The sequence below is a fragment of the Acinonyx jubatus genome, chromosome F2, assembly GCF_027475565.1.
Source record: "Acinonyx jubatus isolate Ajub_Pintada_27869175 chromosome F2, VMU_Ajub_asm_v1.0, whole genome shotgun sequence".
Classification (NCBI taxonomy): Eukaryota; Metazoa; Chordata; class Mammalia; order Carnivora; family Felidae; genus Acinonyx; species Acinonyx jubatus.
Genome location: NC_069394.1, coordinates 29,210,501 through 29,224,878, shown reverse-complemented (window position 1 = coordinate 29,224,878; position 14,378 = coordinate 29,210,501). Strand labels below are relative to the sequence as shown.

At 35.7% G+C, this 14,378-nt stretch overlaps 1 protein-coding gene across 1 annotated transcript in view; it reads left to right on the top strand.

The window, feature by feature from the left end:
* The window catches only part of EMC2 (ER membrane protein complex subunit 2), a 451,211-nt gene extending 450,002 nt beyond the window's left edge, over window positions 1-1,209 (top strand). The window contains exon 18 of the transcript XR_008292581.1: window positions 782-1,209. The gene's annotated coding sequence lies outside the window, so the exon portion shown is untranslated. The remainder of the gene's footprint in view (window positions 1-781) is intronic.
* The last annotated feature ends 13,169 nt before the right edge of the window (window positions 1,210-14,378 follow it).

Sequence of the window (14,378 nt, the reverse complement as noted above, 5' to 3'; positions counted from 1 at the left end):
TTTATCCATCAGGAAAATAAACACACAAATAAATATATTGTTTTCATCTGAATAGACTCAAGCTAAAGGCAATACCCACTATTTGAAGAAAATAAAAATTCTAATTTTTTGAGTATCATGATTGGTTGATTCATATCTTCCACACACTTGCCTTGCATTAAGTAACTATAATATTCTTCTTCTTCTGGTAATCCAGTTATCACAACTTGGCAAGTAGGAATCCATTTAAGCTAATTCTACTATCTAATAGAGTCCCAGAAACTTAGACAACATCTTTGTTTTCCTGGCAACCAGATATTCCAGACCATCTTGATTTTTTTATGTCCCCAAATGCCGTATTACCTACTTTCTGTAGAATCCTAGTTCTTTTAACTGGAAAATAATATTAGGGACCAAAGTCCGATTATCAGGGATGCAAAGCAGACTAATGTGTACTTATTATAGTAAAACAGTTTTTAGGACATGTTAATAAAAAAGCTAGAAAAACTGTATTTCAGAATCACATATTCAGGGCATTCTCATGTATTGCCAATTGGATTGACCATGGAGGAGAACTGATACCATCAAAATCACAAATACAGTAATATATAGTTTGGGGCCAGCAATCCCACTTTGGGGAATTATCATGTAGATATATTTGCATCAGTATAAAATGACATATTGTTTGTAATAAAAAATTTGAAAACACCCAAGTTTCTTATCAAAAAGGGGATCGGTGTATTCATACAATGGAAAAAAAACTGAAATAAAATAAAGAGGTTATGTCATTGTATGGCTGCAGGGAAAATGGTGGATGGATAGCCAGGAGAGAAGTCTGGAGCCACCAGGGTAATGGAGGAGAAAGTTCCAGTTGCCATGCTGAGAAGCTGTGAGCTCCAGAAGCTGCATACAAACAAACAAAGCTTATGAAAATCTGCAAGTCTGAATTTACCATAATCAGACAACAAAGATTCCATCAAACCTGGATTAAGTAAGCCAAAGAAATAGTTCCAACTCTTGCTCCAAAAGTCCTTTTAGTAGCAGCAGCTTTTAATGGAGATGAAGATAGTGAACCACAGGAAATACTTCCAGATGTAAAGATGAGCATGAAGAATATTGGACCTATACACCAACACCAGCAGGCCAAACTTCTTCAATAAAGGAACACATCAGTTTTCAGATAAATGGAAACTTTGGGAACAAAATATAAAATTTCATTTTGGAAATGTCCATGACCAGTATAAATAAATGATGAGTTTTGAAATTGGGGTATGAGATGGGTATAAAGTTAAAATAAAGTTTCCTTTTTTAAAGACCAGTAGAATACTATCTTTGGAAAGAGAGCCAGGTTTTTTATTTGTTTGTTTTTGTTTTTTAAGATTGAGTTGTACACTAATAAATGAGAGGTTCAAATGAGAGGTAATTTGTTTTATGGATAGATTTCAAGACATTTGCTAATTTTGTAGTTTTATGGAATTCATTTCCAAAGGTTAAAGGTAATAAAGAAATTGGAAACGGTATCTTTTTAAAAATTGCTATTTTTTAGATATAACTATTAGCATAGTGAGAGAGAAGTCAAAAGTTATTGTCTATTTAAACTGCATCAGGTTCTCTCTAACTTACATCCTCATTACCTAAACTGTGTGGCTCCCAATAACAGCCATATATAGAGGGAATATTGTATTAGGAGGAAAATATTACCGGACTGTTGACAGAGTCAACTTAGACAAAATTAAAATATAGGTTTTCTCTTACAAGCATTTGCTTTGTTTCAAGTCATCATAAAGTAGGCATTGCATTGCTGGCAGTGGATACAAACACTTAGCTCTTTAAAATACCATTTTTGAAATTTGGTGTGAACTGTTGAGTATTTGAAATAGCCTTTCGCCTTAATGGATTTTGTCTATGTCCATTGGTCTTTAAAGAACAACCATTTGTCATCAAAGTAAACCACTATTCTGAATGTGCTTCTCCTGGTTGTTATTAACTAGTTACTGTAAGCACTTTTTAAAGAAAAGAACAAGGAAGTTCTGTTTGCACTGATAGAGAAAAATCTCTAAGATATATTGTTCAGTGAAAACAAACAAACATACTATTGTTTCTTTTCTTATCAAATCTTTCACCTTTTATTTAAAAAAAACATGCAGAAAAGAATGCTTTTTATTAAAAAATCACTATATTTGCTTCTATTCGTAAAGGGAATCTCTGAAAAGACTGATAAGAAACTTAAAAAAGTGTTCATGTGTTAGGGTTAGGGTTTGGAACAAGGTGATTAACAGATAAGATATTATCAAGGCTTTTTACTGTATGCTATTTACTTTTAGTTTTTTTTAAAGCATGTGTTTTGAAACATGTATATTACCTATTAAAAATTTTAAAACATTGCAAATAAAATATACACACTAAAAAATAACCAAATAAAATGTAAAAATGAAAAGATAGGCATCTGTATTGATATTGTTAACATTTATCTGCAATATAACCACATAATTTTTTAACCACTCAAGTGAAGTATAATTGTACTCTCTGTTCTTTTATAATTTAATAAGCTATATAGTTTTCCATCTAAGTGAAAAGCTGATGGAAACTAATGTAATTACTTATTTATTTTCTATACTAACACAAAAAAAAAAACAAATCCAATATAACAATACTTAAAATACACTATGGAATGAATAATATTAATATTATAGTTTCTTTTGTCAACCATCCTTTGAATATATCCACAAACATTGCACAATCAAATTACTTTGCTCTTGAGTCAACATTATTAATTCTTTATTCTGTTGTGATTATGTCAAATTTCCCATTAGATACTATGCTCCAATATTTTAAGTTCATTTTACATTTAAAACTGCTGTTGTTCCTATAACTGCAAGTGTTTACTTGACAGCAGTTTTCGACTACTAGCCCTTCCATATAGAGCTATGGAAGCTGGTTCTACCTTTCCAAATATTTATATTAAAGTATCTTTTAGCAACTGTGGCAAACAATATCAGAGATCACCAGTACTTCTTTTTGCCTTCTTCCAAACAACCTTTTTTTCAGTTTTTCTTATTATTAAACAGTATGACCATTTGATGGGATTTTGGCCAACACAACAAGAGGTCAATGATGTTGCTATTTCTAGGTTTGGTTCATAAAAACATCTCACCTACAATTTTCATTGTTTTTTTCTACCTATGGACCAAGTGAAGAGGATTTTCTGGATAAAAGAGGGGGATGAATAAAATCGAAAAGACTGGATCTCTGAATGATCGCATGGAGAAGTCCCTGCCCACATCCCCTTCAACAACACTTATTAGGCTCAATAAGTACTCGCTATTTATGGCCTTAAGCCTCTGAAAACTTGTGTTATAGCAATTAGTCTACCAGACTAACAGACACAGCCATCTGGTATATCTGAAATTATTTAAAATATATAAGGTTTATGTTCACAAATTACTGCAATTTTGCCTTTAGTTGGACACGAAAATAGAAATTAAGGAAATATTATTGTAATTATATTTTACATAAGTATTTAAAGCAATTTTAAATTTTGGCTAAAAATTTTTTTCTCTTTATTTATTTTAAATTTACATCCAAGTAGTTAGCATATAATGCAACAATGATTTCAGGAAGAGATTCCTTAATGCCCCTTACCCATTTAGCCCATCTGCCCTCCCACAACCTCTCTAGTAACCCTCTATTTGTTCTCCATATTTAAGAGTCTCTTATGTTTTGTCCCCCTCCCTGTTTTTATATTATTTTTGCTTCCCTTCCCTTATGTTAATATGTTTTGTATCTTAAAGTCCTCATATGAGTGAAGTCATATGATATTTGTCTTTCTAATTTCACTTAGCATAATACCATCCAGTTCCATCCTTGTAGTCAGGAATGGCAAGATTTCATTCTTTTTGATTGCCGAGTAATACTCTATTGTATATATGTAGTATATCTTCTTTGTCCATTCATCCATCGATGGACATTTGGGCTCTTTCCATACTTTGGCTATTGTCGATAGTGCTGCTACAAACATTGGTGTGCATGTTCCCCTTCAAAACAGGTTACCTATATCCCTTGGATAAATACCTAGTAATGCAATTGCTGAGTCATAGGGTGGTTCTATTTTTTACTTTTTGAGGAAACTCCATTCTGTTTTCCAGAGTGGTGCACCAGTTTCCATTCACAGCAGCAGTGCAAAAGATATCATCTTTCTCTGCATCCTCGCTAACATCTGTTGTAGCCCAAGTTGTTAATGTTAGCCATTCTGACAGGTCTGAGGTGGTATCTCATTGTGGTTTTCAATTGTATTCCCTGATGATGAGTGATATTGAGCATTTTTTCATGTGTCCGTTGGCCATCAGGATGTCTTCTTTGGAGAAGTGTCTATTCATGTCTTTTGCCCATTTCTTCACTGGATTATTTGTTGTTTGGATATTGAGTTTGATAAGTTCTTTATAGATTTTGGATACTAACCCTTATCTGATATGTCATTTTCAAATATCTTTTCCCATTCTGTCGGTTGCCTTTTAGTTTTGCTGATTGTTTCCTTAGCTGTGCAGAAAGTTTTAATCTTGATGAGGTCACAATAGTGCATTTTTGCTTTTGTTTCCCTTGCCTCTGGAGACGTGTGGAGTAAGAAGTTGCTGCGGCCAAGGTCAAAGAGGTTTTTCCTGCTTTCTCCTCAAGGTTTTTGAGGGCTTCCTGTCTTACATTTAGTTCTTTCATCCATTTTGAGTTTATTTTTGTGTATGGTGTAAGAAAGTGGTCCAGGTTCATTTTTTTACATGTCACTGACCTGTTTTCCCAGCACCACTTGCTGAAGAGACTGTCTTTATTCCATTGGATATTCTTTCCCGCTTTGTCAAAGATTAGTTGGTCATACGTTTGTGGGTCCATTTCTGGGTTCTCTGTTCTGTTTCATTGATCTGAGTGTCTGTTTTTGTGCTAGTACCACACTCTCTTGATGATTACAACATTATAATACAGCTTGAAGTCTGGGATTGTGATGCCTCCTGCTTTGGTTTTCTTTTTCAAGATTGCTTTGGCTATTTGGGGTCTTTTCTGGTTCCATACAAATTTTAGGATTGTTTGTTCTAGCTCTGTGAAGAATGCTGGTGTTATTTTGATAGAGGATATTTGATAGAGGGATTGCATTGAATATGTAGGTTGCTTTGGGTAGTATTCACATGTTAACAATATTTTTTCTTCCTACCCAGGAATATGGAATATTTTTCCATTTGTTTGTGTCTTCATCAATGTCTTTCATAAGCTTTCTATAGTTTTCAGTGTATAGATTTTTCACCTCTTTGGTTAGATTTATTCCTCGGTATTTTATGGGTTTTGGTGCAATTGTAAATGGGATTGATTCCTTGATTTCTTCTTCTGTTGCTTCATTAATGGTGTATAGGAATGCAACTGATTTCTGTGCATTGGTTTTATATCCTGCCACTTTCCTCAATTCATGGATCAGTTCTGGCAGTTTTTGGTGGAATCTCTTGGGTTTTCCATAGAGAGTTTCATGTCATCTGGGAAGAGTGAAATTTTGACCTCCTCCTGGTAAATTTGGATGCCTTTCATTTATTTGTGTTGTCTGATTGCTGAGGCTAAGACTTCCAATACTATGTTGAATAACAGTGGTGAGGGTGGACATCCCTGTCTTAGTCCTGACCTTAGGGGGAAAACTCAGTTTTTCCCCATTGAGGATGATATTAGCATTGGGTCTTTCATATATGGCTTCTTTGATCTCGAGGTATGATCCTTCTATCCCTACTTTCTTTATGGTTTTTATCAAGAAAGGTTGCTGAATTTTGTCAAATGCTTTCTCTGCACCTATTGAGAAGATCATGTGGTTCTTGTCCTTTCTTTTATTGATGTGATGAATCACATTGATTGTTTTGCAGATATTGAACCTGCATCCCAGGAATAAATCCCACTTGGGCGTGATGAATAATTCTTTTAGTGTACTGTTGGATCCAGTTGGCTAATATCTTGTTGAGGATTTTTTCATCCATGTTCATCAGGGAAGTGGGTCTATAGTTCCCCTTTTTAGTGGGGTCTTTGTCAGGCTTTGGAATCAAGGTAATGCAGGCTTCCTAGAAAGAGTTTGGAAGTTTTCCTTCCATTTCTACTTTTTGGAACAGCTTCAAGAGAATAGGTGTTAACTCTTCATTAAGTATTTGGTAGAATTCCCCTGGAAAGCCATCTGGCCCTGGACTCTTTGTTTTTTGGTAGATTTTTGGTTATTAATTCAATTTCTTTGCTGGTTATGGGTGTGTTCAAATTTTCTATTTCTTCCTGTTTCAGTTTTGGTAGTTTATATGTTTCTAGGAATTTGTCGATTTCTTCCAGATAGCCTTTTTTTTCCTTTGGTGTATAATTGCTGGTAATATTCTCTTATTATTGTTTGTGTTTCTGCTGTGTTGGTTGTGATCTCTCCTCTTTCATTCTTGACTTTATTTATTTGGGTCCTTTCCTTTTTCTTTTTGATCAAACTGGCCAGTGGTTTATCACTTTTGTTAATTGTTTCAAAGAACCAGCTTCTGGTTTCATTGATCTGTTCTACTGTTAATTTTGGAGCATTGATTTCTGCTTTAATCTTTATTATTTCCTGTCTTGAGCTGGCTTGGTGTTTTATTTGCTGTTTTTTTTCTAGCTCTTTAAGGTGTAAGGTTAGGTTGTGTATCTGAGATATTTCTTCCTTCTTTAGGAAGGCCTAGATTGCTATATACTTCCCTCTTATAACCGCCTTTGCTGTGTCCCAGAGGTTCTGAGCTGTGGTGTTACCATTTTCATTGGCTTCCATGTACCTTTTAATTTCCTCTTTAATGTTTTGGTTAGCCCATTCATTCTTTAGTAGGATGTTCTTTAGTCTCCAAGTATTTGTTATCTTTCCAAATTTTTTCTTGTGGTTGATTTCGAGTTTCATAGGGTTGTGGTCTGAAAATATACATGGTATGATCTCAGTCTTTTCAAACTTGTTGGGGGCTGGTTTGTGTCCCAGTATGTGATCTATTCTGGAGAACGTTCCATGTGCACTGCTGCTTTAGGATGAAATGTTCATCCATGTGTTCATGGAATATATATGTTAAGTCCATCTGGTCCAGTTTGTCATTCAAAGCCATTGTTTCCTTGTTGATTTTCTGTTTAGATGGTATGTACATTGCTGTAAGTGGGGTGTTGAAGTCCCCTGCTATTTTAGTATTATTATCAATGAGTTTCTTTATGTTTGTGATTAATTGATATATTTATTTGGTTTCATCCACATTTGGAGCATAAATGTTTACAATTGTTAGGTCTTCTTGGTGGATAGACCCCTTCATTATGATATAATGCCCATCTTCATCTCTTGTTACAGTCTTTATTTTAAAATCTAGATTGTCTGATATAAGTATGACTACTATGGCTTTCTTTTGTCAACCATTAGCGTGATAGATTACTCTCTATCCCCTTACTTTCAATCTGAAGGTGTCTTTAGGTCTAAAGTGGGTCTCTTGTCAACAGCATATAGATGGATCTTGTTTTCTTATCCATTCTGTCACCCTATGTCTTTTGATTGGAGCATTTAGTCCATTGATGATTAGAGCAAGTACTGAAAGAATTTATTGCCATTATGTTCCTTGTAGAGTTGGAGTTTCTGGTAGTGTTCTCTGGTCCTTTCTAGTCTTTGTTGGTTTTGGTCTTTTTTCTTTTTCTCTTTCTTTCTTTCTTTCTTTCTTTCTTTCTTTCTTTCTTTCTTTCTTTTTTCTTTTCTTTTTTGGTCTTTTATCCCCTCAGAGAGTCCCCCTTAAAATTTCTTGCAGGGCTGGTTTTGTAGTCATGAACTCCTTTAATTTTTGTTTGTCTGGAAAACTTTTCATCTCTCCTTCTATTTTGAATGACAGCCTGCTGGATAAAGGATTCTTGGCTGCATATGTTTACAATTCAGCACGTTGAATATATCCTGCCACTCCTTTCTGGCCTACCAAGTTTCTTTGGGTAGGTTTGCTGCAAACCTGATCTGTGTTCCCTTGTAGGTTAAGAACTTTTTTTCCCTTGCTGCTTTCATGATTCTTTCCTTGCCTGAGTATTGTGAATTTGACTATGATATATCTTGTTGATGGTTGGTTTTTGTTAAAAAATGGGAGTCCTCTATGCTTTTTGGATCTTGATGTCTCTGTCTTTCCCCAGGTTAGGAAAGTTTTCTGCTGTGATTTGCCCACAAAACTCTTCTATGCCTTTTTCTCTCTCTTCATCTTCTGGGACCCTATGGTTCTGATGTTGTTCCTTTTCAATGAGTTACTGATTTCTCTAATTCTTAAATCATGCTCTTTTGTCTTAGTCTCCCTCTTTTTTTCTGCTTCATTATTCTCCAGAAGTTTGTCCTCTATATCACTGATTTTGTGTCCTGCCTCATTCATCCTTCCCACCGTAGCATCCATTCGAGATTGCAGCCCACTTATAGCATTTTTTATTTCATCCTGACTAGCTTTTACTTATTTTATCTCTGCAGAAAAGGATTCTAATCTATTTTGGACCCCAACTAGTATTGTTATTATCATGATTCTAAATTCTGGTTCAGACATCTTGCTTGTAATTGTGTTGATTAAGTCCTTGCTTGTCGTTTCTTCCTACTTTTTCTTTTGGGGTGAATTCCTTCATTTCATCATTTTGAAGGAAGAAAAGAAATAAGGTAAAAATAATAGAATTAAAAAATTAAAAATAACACACACACAAAAAATGAAATAAATGATGCTATATCTTAGGTATATTTTGGTCTGGTTGTTGAAAGGAGCTTTATGGATTAGAGTAAAAAGGGAAGGACAAAAAAGAAAAAGAGAAAAAGGAAAATGTTTCGAAATTTGAAAAATGAAGACAATGAAATAGAATAAGATTAGATGATGGAAGTAAAACAGAATTTGAAAATTTTACAAAAAAGTAAAAAATATGGTATAAAAAATTTAAAAACCTATTTTTAATAAAAATTGAAAATAAAGGGGCGCCTGGGTGGCGCAGTCGGTTAAGCGTCCGACTTCAGCCAGGTCACGATCTCGTGGTCCGTGAGTTTGAGCCCCGCGTCAGGCTCTGGGCTGATGGCTCAGAGCCTGGAGCCTGTTTCCGATTCTGTGTCTCCCTCTCTCTCTGCCCCTCCCCTGTTCATGCTCTGTCTCTCTCTGTCCCGAAAATAAATAAACGTTGAAAAAAAAATTTAAAAAAATTGAAAATAAAAATACATTTTTTCCCTTTTGGTATTCAAGAAAAGGAAAGAAAAAGAAAAAAATTGAATAGATGGACCAGCAAACAGACTGAAATATGATTGAAATTGTATCTTTTTCCCCTAGAAGTCAAATTATGAAGCACTTTATTGTCCATAAACTAAGCAAGTAGAGAGACTTGTGGTGTTGCTGAAGAGTGAGGTTGGGCCAGTAGGGCGGGGTTTAGTGTAATGGCTCCATTCTCCACTAGATGGTGCTTCTTAACTTACTGGGGTGGACTGTTGTGGCACTTGTAGGTGTGTATGTGCATGCACACAAGGAATGAAAATGGCATCACCCCGCTACCCAATCTCTAGTATTGGAACTCTGTTCTCCCCATCAGCAATCGTGCACTCCTCCTTTGTCTCCAGCTTCTATCCACTCCCTGCTTTTACACTGTTCATGAACAAGCGTCAGGTTGCCAGGCAACACCTCCCTCCTGAGTTTTATCTCAGTTATAGCTGTGTTTCCCAACCCCTCACTTCTGAGGGACTGCAGTTTTGACCCACTCAGACCTTCCAGGGGAGGGTCTCACCAAGCAATGGCTGGGTGCCTGCTGCACCCAGGAACGTTTGCAGGACTGTGCTGCTGCCGATGCCCTGAGACTGTGGCTGGGTGCCAGCCCGCCCCAGAAAAAGTTCATGTGATCGTGTAGTAGTGTTTCAGGGATATGGAATATCACAACACACATCTGGCACCAGCCTTCACCCTTAACATCCTTTTTCCAGCACCAGTGTACGTGGTTGTTCTCTGGGATCTGCTGGCACCTTTGGCTGTGGGGATGCCACAGAGCATCTACCAAATGTCCTCCCAGCAGGGGAAACACTTTTCCCTGCATGGCCCTTGGATCCCTTGGATTTCACTCTGCTCCTGGGGATTCGCCTTTCCCACCAGAGCACTGCCAGGTATTGAGCTTCAGAGTTTCAGACTCTGTGCTCCCCCTGTTTATAGAGTCTTAATGGAATTTAAACCCTCTCCTTCTTCCTTTCTCCCTTTTTTGTTCATTCCCTGCAGCTTTTTCCACTTTTCCACTTTCTCTCCAGCTGCTTTGGGGGGGGGTGCTTTTCCCATACTGTCCCCCTGTCTCCATTCTCTCTCCACAAACAAAAACAGCTCCCTGCCCTCCACAGCTTCTCTCTCCCCCAGTTCACCTCTCTGCGCCATGTACCTCCCGAGTTCTGTGGTTCAGATTGTGCAGATTTTTGTCTTAATCCTCAGATCAGTTTTCTAGGTGTGCAGGATGGTTTAGTGTTGATCTGGCTACATTTCATGGACACAGGACACAAAAATACTTCCATGCTATTCTGCCATCTTGCCCTCCTTCAGCAATTTTAAATTTTGAAGTATGATTACAATTAAGAAAATGTTAGAGTCCAAAGACAGTATAATGGTATATTTGATTAAAGCACTCAGGTTTTAATGTCTAATTCAAATTTAACTTCATTAAAAATCTTGTCTTGTGGGCATAGGTTTTAATTTACCTTTTCTTCTTTACCTTTTCTGAGTTATTAGCATTTTTCTCTATCATATTTATTTTCTCACTAACTTTACTATATGATACACTGACATAACATTGTTTAAATATCACTATTTCCAAATCTTAGTCTTAAAATGATTTAGCCTTACTCTATTACATATCTTATTTAAGTTTTGGCTTTAGGATCAGTATACAGATAAAGATACAAAATGGAGCTCATATGGAGATTATATAGCAAATTGAACATTGTTTTGCTTTTGTTCTTTTGCTTTTATTCCTCTAATTAATATTATCTAGAGTTTAGCAAATTATTAGGTCTCTAAAAAGAGAAAGCATCCTTTGGGGACATAAAGGAAGAGAGACATCAGTGAAAATTAAAATATAATATTTGTTAGAAACGTTTACATTTAATAAATTAAAAAATACATACACATTTTAATGATTTTATGTGAAATTCTCTTTTAACACTCGATTTTTATAAACTAACTCTGTGTGCATGTGCACACGTGTGTGGATGTATGTATGCACATGTATTTACTGCCGTTCAAGGCTTACCATTATAAATTTAAAATGTTACGAAATTGGGAAATAATTTTGTCAATCAAAACCTAACTTTAAGGAAAATAGAAGCACAAACTAAATCCAAATCTAGCAGAACAAAAAGAATAGAGATAAAAGTGGAGATATACAAAATACAGAATACAAAAACAAAGAGCAGTAAAGATTGGAAATTAGGTGAAAAGTATGATGTATATACAAGGGGAGCACCAAAAAGGGAGGAGACAGAGAACGGAGTAGAAGCAATAGGAAGAGATAATAGCTAAGAATTTTCCAGACTACATTTCAGACAGCCCCACCTTAAGGCCTTTCACAGTCTGGACCCCACAGCTTCCTTGTTTCATGTTCTGAATGGATCTTTCTGATTTTTGCTCATGTTCTTCTCTGCCTAGCAGTCTTTCTTTATTTATCTGCATGTTGAAATCTTACTTCTCTTTTTTTGGACAATTAACATGTTTTCTGCATTGTCTTTCTAATTCCCTTGATCAAAATTAATTGTTCTCACCATTGGAACATCATGAGCTCTTTGTTTATATTCATATATAGAACTTATTGTAATCTGACTCCTATAATTCTATCAGCCACCTTTCTTTTCTACTACACTGAGTTCAAAGAAGGTTTTGTGATATTTTCACCTTTCATTGGAAAAGCAGTGGCTTTTCTATTAGCACTGGCTAAGAGGAATATAATGCTCAGGCAAACTTGTTAAGCCAAGAGTCACAGAAGTATAGGGAGAGAGACAACTTAATAAGACTCTAGCACTCTTGAAGGCACATCAAAAAAAATAAATAAATAAAGAGACATCATAAGGGAGAGAGGCATCTCATAGCATCAAGATTATAAATTTACAGAGGAACTGTATAGGTTTAGATTCTAATGTAATATTGCTAACCTCAGTGCTTAATTCCCTGCATTGTATAGAGAAGGACATTAGCCATAAACTCTGCTTGTATCTGCAGAGAAACAGATCTGTTATTGTCTATCCCCAAAATAGGACCACATCACATGCTGAGTATGACATTAATAAGGGAAGAGACTAAGCTTACAAATAAGATATAGTAATAAGATTTTTCTCAAGAAATGGTCAAGCTAGGAGGTAAAATAGAGAACTGTTATTAGGGTGATCTAAAATTGTCTCAAAATGTGTATTGCCAATAACAAATTTTATTAAGTGTCTACTTGTGAGTCATGAAGTGGTGACTCTCCTGTAGGCACTTAAGAAATGAGATACAGATTTAATTTGGAACCACACTATTCACTGAATTTTTATAGTTGATTAACAATTCCTTCAGAGATCTCAGTAGAATTCTGAAGGTGTACAATATGATTTATTATTTCAATAGTACATGTACTTTGTTGACTTAGCTATGGCAATTCAATTCCTGAAATTAAATTGCATTAATCATGTGAAAATAGCAAAAGTTAAATGTAATGATATGAGATTCTTTCTTAGAACTTAGCTTGATTTTGTGTGTGTGTGTGTGAGAGAGAGAGAGAGAGAAGTTGTAAAACAGGAGGAACAGAATCCTAAGGAAATAAAAGCTTTGAAGGTTCAGTTACAAAGGTTTCACCCTCTCAACTTACCTGGAAACATATGAGCAAGAAAAATATACATGCCCTTTCCTTATGTGATATTCTTTGAGTTAATTCCCTGTAATTTTCTCCATTCAGCAGATGGGGATCTGATATTAAGTTGTACTTTTAGGACATAAAAATTCACTCTAACACCACATTGACTCTAACACCACATTGACTCTAACATTCGCATTAAGTGGGGGTGGTGGAGAGTTGAATGAGGAGTAGGGGAAGAAGTCAAGCTCAGAATGAGAAAATTACTACTTACTGTTCAACAAATGATTTGTTGTCTGCTTTGGGCCTTGAAAGAATAGAGTTGGATGCCTGTAGATGAAGTTAGGATTTGTGTATAACTTCCTTCTTCATATGGTGAAGAAGATAAACACTCAGATTATTAATGTTCTCTCTGATAGAATCTAAACCTACACAGCTCTCCCAATTGTTTATAGTTTGGAGGTTATCAGACTCAAGGTAAACCTCAATTTATATTAGAAGGCATGGGATGTAGACAAAGGTAGAAAAACCCTGAAGGCATAAGGTTTTTTGCAGATCCATTTCCAAGACAAGTGTAGAAAATATCAGTGGTTTAGATAGATTCTTTGGCAAGTTTTGGCCTAATATTTCCTCCCAGTGAACTGTACTTAGGTCTTTAGATGTTTTAGCATAGGTTTTTAATAATTACAAAGATTTTGTAGCTGATCTCAACAGAAGTAAACTGATCTCAGTAGAACTCCTTTTAAAACTGTCATAGCTTCATAGTGAAGAAACAATGAATTAAAATCAAACATATGGCTAATTAAGTCCTGTTTCTATGGAGAATGAAGAACAAAGACTGCTTTTCAGGAAATAGACCACTGAATCAACCAGCTTTCTGAATGCACTATTATGCTTTACAGTTAATGTCAATATCATATATGATCCATCAAATGTCTCGTATGATATTACTTCAGAATAACTCCAGAAACTAATTGCTTCTCACCACCTTTACTGCTACCAAGCCACCGTCCTCTCTTACCTGGATTACTGTGATCATCCTCTTGTCTTCAATTCTCTGTTCCCATCCCTTTCTCTCTGAGTCTCTTCTCCACACAAGTGTGAAAAGAATGATTCTAAATATAAGCCAGACAATGTCATTTCCCAAATCCTGTCATAGCCCCCATTTCACTCACAGACTAAAAGTCAAAGTCTTTAAATTGACTGACTTAATTTGGTTCTTTAAAAGCAAAGCCAGAGATGAGGATTCTTGTAAAAGAGATATGGTGAAGATATACTCCCAGGTGCAACCTATAAAGGAGAGGGAAACAGGATAAAGAAGGGAAAAGAGCTCAGAAGGGATGTAATCTTAGCTAAAGTCCTCCCTTGGCCTAACACACGCAGTAAGTCTCTGGTACACAAGTGGATCACAGAGGAGACCGGCTTTCTAAACACTCATATCTATCCACACACTGTATGTTGGCTGTAGGCACTGGGGCAACTTCCAGGTCAAGTGGTTCCTGTCAACTGAGCATTCATAGCAGTTGGGGAGTAGTGCATATGCATTGCATATTTTAAAAGGGAGAGTTTATTTAACAACT